This window comes from Harmonia axyridis, chromosome X, assembly GCF_914767665.1.
Source record: "Harmonia axyridis chromosome X, icHarAxyr1.1, whole genome shotgun sequence".
NCBI classification, from domain to species: domain Eukaryota; kingdom Metazoa; phylum Arthropoda; class Insecta; order Coleoptera; family Coccinellidae; genus Harmonia; species Harmonia axyridis.
In genome coordinates this window covers 32167190-32177189 of record NC_059508.1, presented here as the reverse complement: position 1 = coordinate 32177189, position 10000 = coordinate 32167190, and the positions used below count along the sequence as shown (strand labels likewise).

General features: G+C 41.9%; 2 non-coding genes across 2 annotated transcripts in view; one reads left to right on the top strand and one right to left on the bottom strand.

Annotated features, from left to right (window-relative positions):
• Nucleotides 1-6022: 6022 nt before the first annotated feature.
• Nucleotides 6023-6141, bottom strand: LOC123687310. The gene has a single exon (XR_006749042.1). It is a non-coding gene; the product is annotated as a 5S ribosomal RNA (ribosomal RNA).
• A 3662-nt stretch (nt 6142-9803) lies between these two features.
• Nucleotides 9804-10000, top strand: part of LOC123687388 — a 1906-nt gene continuing 1709 nt past the window's right edge. Inside the window, exon 1 of the ribosomal RNA XR_006749116.1 lies at nt 9804-10000. This exon is cut by the window's right edge and continues 1709 nt beyond it. This is a non-coding gene — a ribosomal RNA (small subunit ribosomal RNA).

The window sequence follows — 10000 nt, the reverse complement described above, 5'->3', positions numbered from 1 at the left end:
AAAAGTCGACTTCACGTCGTGCATCGGTACAAAATTATTCAAGGGGCAAAATAAATTCACGAGAGTAGGTCCGATTACCGCTGGATCAGACGACGATCGTAACTTGTTGGATACAAATGTATCCGATGTATGTACGTCGTCCCTCTCTGATCTACGGTACGTGGACCGACCCAAGATGCACACGATAATTTTAGCTGACTTCATGCCGAAAAGTCGGTTCACGTCATGCATCGGTATCTTAAATCGCGCCGTAAAGTCGTTCACGTCATGCATCGGTATCTTAAATCGAGCCGAAAAGTCGGCTCACGTCATGCATCGGCGTCTTTTTTTTGTGCCACCGATGCATGACGTGAACGACCCTAGGGCGCGATTTAAAGCCATACCGATGCATGACGTGAACGACTTTTCGGCTCGATTTAAGATACCGATGCATGACGTGAACGACTTTACGGCGCGATTTAAGATACCGATGCATGACGTGAACGACTTTACGGCGCGATTTAAGATACCGATGCATGACGGTGAACGACTTTACGGCGCGATTTAAAGCTATACCGATGCATGACGTAAACAAGATCACACCGATGCAGCACGTTAACATTAAAGCCCGCCTAATCCGATCGATGGAGGCCGTCTCGAGTGTCCAACTTGCTCACAAGAGCCGAGAAACAAACCGATGCATCACGTAGACAAGATCGTACCGAATGTTAACACAATCCAGAAGGAAATAATCTTAGATGAATATCGATTCTGATTATTGATTTTTCTTTCGCGATATTGATAGAAGACATCTGAATGAATTTCGAATTAATTCCGAAATCAAAAAAATATTTTCAATAAATTTTTTTTTCTAGAGTACCTCGGTCTTTTCTATTTTTTTCCAAGTTTCGTACGTCAATCAACATACATCCCAGAAAAAATCATCTCTCTAACTATCCTGGTTCAAAAGTTGTATCGGAACATTTCACGTCGAAAAAGAACATAGGCGAAAAAGGACGTGAACATTATTCCTTATAAAAACCAAACCCGACCATGGATTTTGATTCTGATTGTTGATTATCGCTATTAGAACACATTAGGAGGCAACCAAATCAAATTTGAGAAAATTCCACGATCAGAAAATTTTTTTCGAAAAAAAAAAAAAAATTCGAGAACACCTCGGTCATGGCAAGTTATTTCCCACAATCCATTCCCCAATCAACGTACATCCCAGAAAAAATCATCTCTCTAACTATCCTGGTTCAAAAGTTGTATCGGAACATTTTCACGTCGAAAATATATCTCTAAGTCCAGACCGATGCACCACGTAATCTCGGGCAGACCGATGCACAACGTAAATGACGATCGGGACCGGGGCGATCGGTCGTATCTGACACCGCCGGCTCGGTTCTAACATCGTCAATGAGTCGGGGTTGAAAAAAAGGACGTGAACATTATTCCTTATAAAAACCAAACCCGACCATGGATTTTGATTCTGATTGTTGATTATCGCTATTAGAACACATTAGGAGGCAACCAAATCAAATTTGAGAAAATTCCACGATCAGAAAATTTTTTTCGAAAAAAAAAAAAAAATTCGAGGACACCTCGGTCATGGCAAGTTATTTTCCACAATCCATTCCCCAATCGACGTACATCACAGAAAAAATCATCTCTCTAACTATCCTGGTTCAAAAGTTGTATCGGAACATTTTCACGTCGAAAATATATCTCTAAGTCCAGACCGATGCACCACGTAATCTCGGGCAGACCGATGCACAACGTAAATGACGATCGGGACCGGGGCGATCGGTCGTATCTGACACCGCCGGCTCGGTTCTAACATCGTCAATGAGTCGGGGTTGAAAAAAAGGACGTGAACATTTTTCCTTATAAAAATCAAACCCGATCATGGATTTTGATTCTGATTGTTGATTATCGCTATTAGAACATATAAGGAGGCAACCAAATCAAATTTGAGAAAATTCCACGATCAGAAAATTTTTTTCGAAAAAAAAAAAAAAATCGTAATCACCTCGGTCATGGCGAGTTATTTTCCGTATTTCATTCCACAATCAACGTACAACATAGAAGAAATCATCTCTCTAACTATCCTGGTTCAAAAGTTGTATCGGAACATTTCACGTCGTAATATCTCGCCAAGTCCAGACCTCGGCGATAGGTAGTATCTGACACCGTCCGCTCGGGACTGACATCGACTTGGACTCGGGCTGATGATGGGGAGGCGTTTAAGGACGTGAACATTTTTCCTTATAAAATTAAAGTCGACAATGAATATTGATTCTGATTACTGATTTACGCTTTAAAAACACATTAGAAGGCAACGAAATCAAATTTGAGTGAAATCCAAAATCAGAAAATTTTTTTTCAAAAAAAAAAAAATCCGAAAAATATTTTTCGATTCTGATTACTGATTTACTCTTTTAGAACACATTAGAAGGCAACGAAATCAAATTTGAGTAAAATCCAAAATCAGAAAATATTTTTCGAAAAAAAAAAAAAATTCGAGACACCTCGGTCATGGCAAGTTATTTTCCACAATCCATTCCCCAATCAACGTACATCCCAGAAAAAATCATCTCTCTAACTATCCTGGTTCAAAAGTTGTATCGGAACATTTTCACGTCGAAAATATATCTCTAAGTCCAGACCGATGCAGAACGTAAACTCGATCATACCGAGCTTCACGTAATCTCGATCTTACCGATGCACAACGTAAACTAGATCACACGATGCAGAACGTAAAACTCGATCTCACTCGATATACCGATGCTTCACGTAATCTCGATCTTACCGATGCACCACGTAACAAGGGCAGACCGATGCAGAACGTAAAGTAGATCTTACCGATGCACCACGTAATCTCGATCTTACCGATGCACCACGTAATCTCCATCTTACCGATGCACCACGTGAACTGGATGCTTACCGATGCAGAACGTGAATTGGATCTTACCGATGCACCACGTAAACTCGATCATACCGATGCACCACGTAATCTCGGGCAGACCGATGCACAAACGTAAATGACGATCGGGACCGGGGCGATCGGTCGTATCTGACACCGCCGGCTCGGTTCTAACATCGTCAATGAGTCGGGGTTGGAAAAAAAGGACGTGAACATTTTTCCTTATAAAAATCAAACCCGATCATGGATTTTGATTCTGATTGTTGATTATCGCTATTAGAACATATAAGGAGGCAACCAAATCAAATTTGAGAAAATTCCACGATCAGAAAATTTTTTTTCGAAAAAAAAAAAAAAATCGTAATCACCTCGGTCATGGCGAGTTATTTTCCGTATTTCATTCCACAATCAACGTACAACATAGAGAAATCATCTCTCTAACTATCCTGGTTCAAAAGTTGTATCGGAACATTTCACGTCGTAATATCTCGCCAAGTCCAGACCTCGGCGATAGGTAGTATCTGACACCGTCCGCTCGGACTGACATCGACTTGGACTCGGGCTGATGATGGGGAGGCGTTTAAGGACGTGAACATTTTTCCTTATAAAAATTAAGTCGACAATGAATATTGATTCTGATTACTGATTTACGCTTTAAAACACATTAGAAGGCAACCAAATCGAATTTGAGGAAATTCCACGATCAGAAAATTTTTTTCGAAAAAAAAAAAAATCCGAAAAATATTTTTCGATTTCTATTACTGATTTACTCTTTTAGAACACATTAGGAGGCAACCAAATCAAATTTGAGAAAATTCCACAATCAGAAAATTTTTTTTCGAAAAAAAAAAAAATTCGAGGACACCTCGGTCATGGCAAGTTATTTTCCACAATCCATTCCCCAATCGACGTACATCACAGAAAAAATCATCTCTCTAACTATCCTGGTTCAAAAGTTGTATCGGAACATTTTCACGTCGAAAATATATCTCTAAGTCCAGACCGATGCACAACGTAAACTAGGGCTGAACCGATGCACCACGTAATATCGGGCAGACCGATGCAGAACGTAAACTCGATCATACCGATGCTTCACGTAATCTCGATCTTACCGATGCACCACGTAAACAAGGGCAGACCGATGCAGAACGTAAAGTAGATCTTACCGATGCACCACGTAATCTCGATCTTACCGATGCACCACGTAATCTCCATCTTACCGATGCACCACGTGAACTGGATCTTACCGATGCAGAACGTGAATTGGATCTTACCGATGCACCACGTAAACTCGATCTTACCGATGCACCACGTAATCTCAATCTTACCGATGCACCACGTGAACTGGATCTTACCGATGCAGAACGTGAATTGGATCTTACCGATGCACCACGTAAACTCGATCATACCGATGCACCACGTAATCTCGGGCAGACCGATGCACAACGTAAATGACGATCGGGACCGGGGCGATCGGTCGTATCTGACACCGCCGGCTCGGTTCTAACATCGTCAATGAGTCGGGGTTGAAAAAAAGGACGTGAACATTTTTCCTTATAAAAATCAAACCCGATCATGGATTTTGATTCTGATTGTTGATTATCGCTATTAGAACATATAAGGAGGCAACCAAATCAAATTTGAGAAAATTCCACGATCAGAAAATTTTTTTCGAAAAAAAAAAAAAAATCGTAATCACCTCGGTCATGGCGAGTTATTTTCCGTATTTCATTCCACAATCAACGTACAACATAGAAGAAATCATCTCTCTAACTATCCTGGTTCAAAAGTTGTATCGGAACATTTCACGTCGTAATATCTCGCCAAGTCCAGACCTCGGCGATAGGTAGTATCTGACACCGTCCGCTCGGGACTGACATCGACTTGGACTCGGGCTGATGATGGGGAGGCGTTTAAGGACGTGAACATTTTTCCTTATAAAAATTAAAGTCGACAATGAATATTGATTCTGATTACTGATTTACGCTTTAAAAACACATTAGAAGGCAACCAAATCGAATTTGAGGAAATTCCACGATCAGAAAATTTTTTTCGAAAAAAAAAAAAATCCGAAAAATATTTTTCGATTCCTATTACTGATTTACTCTTTTAGAACACATTAGGAGGCAACCAAATCAAATTTGAGAAAATTCCACAATCAGAAAATTTTTTTCGAAAAAAAAAAAAATTCGAGGACACCTCGGTCATGGCAAGTTATTTTCCACAATCCATTCCCCAATCGACGTACATCACAGAAAAAATCATCTCTCTAACTATCCTGGTTCAAAAGTTGTATCGGAACATTTTCACGTCGAAAATATATCTCTAAGTCCAGACCGATGCACAACGTAAACTAGGGCTGAACCGATGCACCACGTAATATCGGGCAGACCGATGCAGAACGTAAACTCGATCATACCGATGCTTCACGTAATCTCGATCTTACCGATGCACCACGTAAACAAGGGCAGACCGATGCAGAACGTAAAGTAGATCTTACCGATGCACCACGTAATCTCGATCTTACCGATGCACCACGTAATCTCCATCTTACCGATGCACCACGTGAACTGGATCTTACCGATGCAGAACGTGAATTGGATCTTACCGATGCACCACGTAAACTCGATCTTACCGATGCACCACGTAATCTCAATCTTACCGATGCACCACGTGAACTGGATCTTACCGATGCAGAACGTGAATTGGATCTTACCGATGCACCACGTAAACTCGATCTTACCGATGCACCACGTAATCTCAATCTTACCGATGCACCACGTGAACTGGATCTTACCGATGCAGAACGTGAATTGGATCTTACCGATGCACCACGTAAACTCGATCTTACCGATGCACCACGTAATCTCAATCTCACCGATGCACCACGTGAACTGGATCTTACCGATGCAGAACGTGAATTGGATCTTACCGATGCACCACGTAAACTCGATCTTACCGATGCACCACGTAATCTCGATCTTACCGATGCACCACGTAATCTCAATCTTACCGATGCATCACGTAATCTCGATCTTACCGATGCAGAACGTAAACTCGATCATACCGATGCACCACGTTATCTCGGCAGACCGATGCAGAACGTAAAAAAAAAGCTTACAGCACGCGGTGTTCCCAAGCGGTCACCCATCCAAGTACTAACCGCGCCCGACGCTGCTTGGCTTCAGTGTTCTGACGAGAACTGGCAATTTCAGCGTGGTATGGCCGTAAACAACATATATTGCGATATTTTCTATGATATCTCACTTTTTGGGAGCGGAAAGGACGTGAACGTTTTTCCTCATAAAAAATGAAATAACTTTTGGATATTAATTCTGATTGTTGATTTAAGCTTTAAGAACACATTAGGACATATCTCAATGAAATTTGAGGGATTTCCGAAATCGAAAAATATTTTTCGAAAAAAAAAAAAAAATCCCAGAAGACCTCGGTCATCTCAAGTTTATTTCCATATTCTATTACACAATCAACGTACATCACAAAAGGAACCATCTCTCTAACTATCACAGTTAAATTTTTGTATCGGAACATTTCACGTCGGAATATCTCGCTAAGTCCAGACCGGGGAGATCGGTCGCATCTGACACCGTCCGCTCCGGTCTAACATCGTCTTGGAGTCGGGGTAACGATGGAGAGGCGTTTAAGGACGTGAACATTTTTCCTTATAAAAATTAAAGTCGACAATGAATATTGATTCTGATTACTGATTTACTCTTTTAGAACACATTAGAAGGCAACGCAATCAGATTTGAGGAAATTTCAAGATCAGAAAATTTTTTTCGAAAAAAAAAAAAATTCAAGAACACCTGGGTCATGGCAAGTTATTTCCCACAATCCATTCCACAATCAACGTACAACATAGAAGAAATCATCTCTCTAACTATCCTGGTTCAAAAGTTGTATCGGAACATTTCACGTCGAAATACCTCGCCAAGTCCAGACCGGGGCGATAGGTAGTATCTGACACCGTCCGCTCGGGACTGACATCGACTTGGACTCGGGCTAATGATGGGGAGGCGTTTAAGGACGTGAACATTTTTCCTTATAAAAATTAAAGTCGACAATGAATATTGATTCTGATTACTGATTTACGCTTTAAAAACACATTAGAAGGCAACCAAATCAAATTTGAGGAAATTCCAAAATCAGAAAATTTTTTTTCAAAAAAAAAAAAATCCGAAAAATATTTTTCGATTCTGATTACTGATTTACTCTTTTAGAACACATTAGAAGGCAACGAAATCAAATTTGAGTAAAATCCAAAATCAGAAAATATTTTTCGAAAAAAAAAAAAAATTCGAGAACACCTCGGTCATGGCAAGTTATTTTCCACAATCCATTCCCCAATCAACGTACATCCCAGAAAAAATCATCTCTCTAACTATCCTGGTTCAAAAGTTGTATCGGAACATTTTCACGTCGAAAATATATCTCTAAGTCCAGACCGATGCAGAACGTAAACTCGATCATACCGATGCTTCACGTAATCTCGATCTTACCGATGCACAACGTAAACTAGATCACACCGATGCAGAACGTAAACTCGATCTCACCGATGCACCACGTGAACTGGATCTTACCGATGCAGAACGTGAATTGGATCTTACCGATGCACCACGTAAACTCGATCTTACCGATGCACCACGTAATCTCGATCTTACCGATGCACCACGTGAACTGGATCTTACCGATGCAGAACGTGAACTCGATCTTACCGATGCACCACGTAAACTAGGGCTGACCGATGCATCACGTAAACGACGATCGAGAGGCGCGAAAGGACGTGAACGTTTTTCATTATAAAAATTGAAATAAATGATAAATAATGATTCTGATTGTTGATTATCGTTTTTAATATGCATTAGTAGGCAACCAAATGAAATTTGAGGAAATTCCGATAACAGAAAATTTTTTCGAAAAAAAAAAAAATTCATGAAATCCTCGGTCATCGCAAAATATTTACCATATTCTGTTCGATAATCAACGTATATTTAAGAAGGAATCATATCTGTATCTATCTTGGTTCAAATTTTGTATCGGAACATTTTGACCAAAGTCCGAGCTTCGGCCGAAACAGACACCGCTGACCTGGCCTATCGATCGACCGAGAGTCGGGGATAGAGCGTAAGTGTTGTCTGGAGGGGAACCCTGTGCTCTCCTGACATATATAGGGAAGGTGGTCGCGTTGGGCGATGCAGAACGTTTGGATCGGGAATTATATTTTTGGTTCAGCTATTGGAATATGGTTTATTGTTGGTATATATTGGCGAAATAACGTTCTTACTGACTGGGGATATTCATAAAAATGAGTCCGGAGATTTTCAGATCGAAGTCCGAGTGATCCGACTTGGAAGGCGTGTTGGGTGGGTCGAGATGGCTTAGATCGATCAGACGAGGCGGGCTAAGTGTTGACGTCATGCATCGGTCCATTTTCAGATTGAGTCCGAGTAATCCGACTTTGAAAGAGTGTTGGGTGCGTCGAGACTGTTTAGATAGATCGGACGAGGCGGACTAGGTGTTAACGACATGCATCGGTATATTTTCTGATCGGAGTCCGAAGAAATCGGCCCTAGTAGGCGCAGCGGACGGTCGAGACGGCCTCGGTGGGTCGGATCGATCGGGAAAAGTTTGCTAAATCGTGTCTGGAGGGGAACCTTGGGTTCTCCTGACATATATAGGGGATAAGGTTTGGGTGAACGATTCTTCACGTAAAAGTTGAGTAATTTATTTTTCGATAAGCTTTTGGATATTGATGAGAAGTATATGTATATCTTCGATTAAAAGAATTCTTACCGTCTCGATGTATATTATATTAGATATATAAGAAATAGTTAACGTGATGCATCGGCCGATTTCCGGATCGGAGTTCGAGAGATGCGACTTTCGATGCGCGATGGGTGGATCGAGACGGCCTAGATCGATCGGACGAGGCGGACTAGGTGTTAACGACATGCATCGGCGGATTTTCTGATCGGAGTCCGAAGAAATCAGCTCTAGTAGGCGCGGCGAACGGTCGAAACGGCCTCGATCGATCGGACGAGGCGGACTAGGTGTTAACGACATGCATCGGCGGATTTTCTGATCGGAGTCCGAAGAAATCAGCTCTAGTAGGCGCGGCGAACGGTCGAAACGGCCTCGGTGGGTCGGATCGATCGGGAAAAGTTTGCTAAATCGTGTCTGGAGGGGAATCCGGGGTTCTCCTGACATATATAGAAGGGGTGGAGAATGGGTCCTGTCCTAGACTGTTTGGAGTTCTTTTTAGGATGATATTCAGTTGGTAAGTGGTAGACCCGAATCCGACCTCGGCGTTTGGGTACTGGCAAGGTGTGTTGGTTTCGGCTTTCGCATCTTGGGTCGCTTTCGTCAACCTCATGCAGCGAGGTCGCGGTCCGCTTCGTCTCTTTGTAGTCGAATGGCCTTTAAGCGACCAACCTTAAAATCGTGATCCTCTGCCCGTTGCGGGTTATGTTCACAAAAAATTTGCAACCACTCAATTCGTTCCGAGCGACAAATATTGTTGAATCTCGAATCACCGTGTCGTTATATTCACATGTATAGCGAAGGGTCGAGATGGAATGTGTATAAGAAATTAGTTGATAGCCGGGGGTTCGTATTATATATGGACGCCTTGGCGAGGGATTGTTTCTAGAAACTTTCTCATTTTTGATCGGTGTTTTGTCCGAGATGATGATGATGTATATATAGCTTGAGTCTCATGCTGACTGGGGGCTGTTACGTCGTTTCGTCGAGGACTTGCACTTACTGATGTGCGGCGCTAGTCGAAGTCAATCGACATGGCTAGTGCCACATGACGAGAGGCGAACGGGTTTGGCCATACCGGCAATCTCGTGGACCGATCGTATAAGCACGCAGTTCCCTGGTTGATCCTGCCAGTAGTCATATGCTTGTCTCAAAGATTAAGCCATGCATGTCTCAGTACAAGCCAAATTAAGGTGAAACCGCGAAAGGCTCATTAAATCAGTTATGGTTCCTTAGATCGTACCCACATTTACTTGGATAACTGTGGTAATTCTAGAGCTAATACATGCAAATAGAGCTCCGACCGGGAAC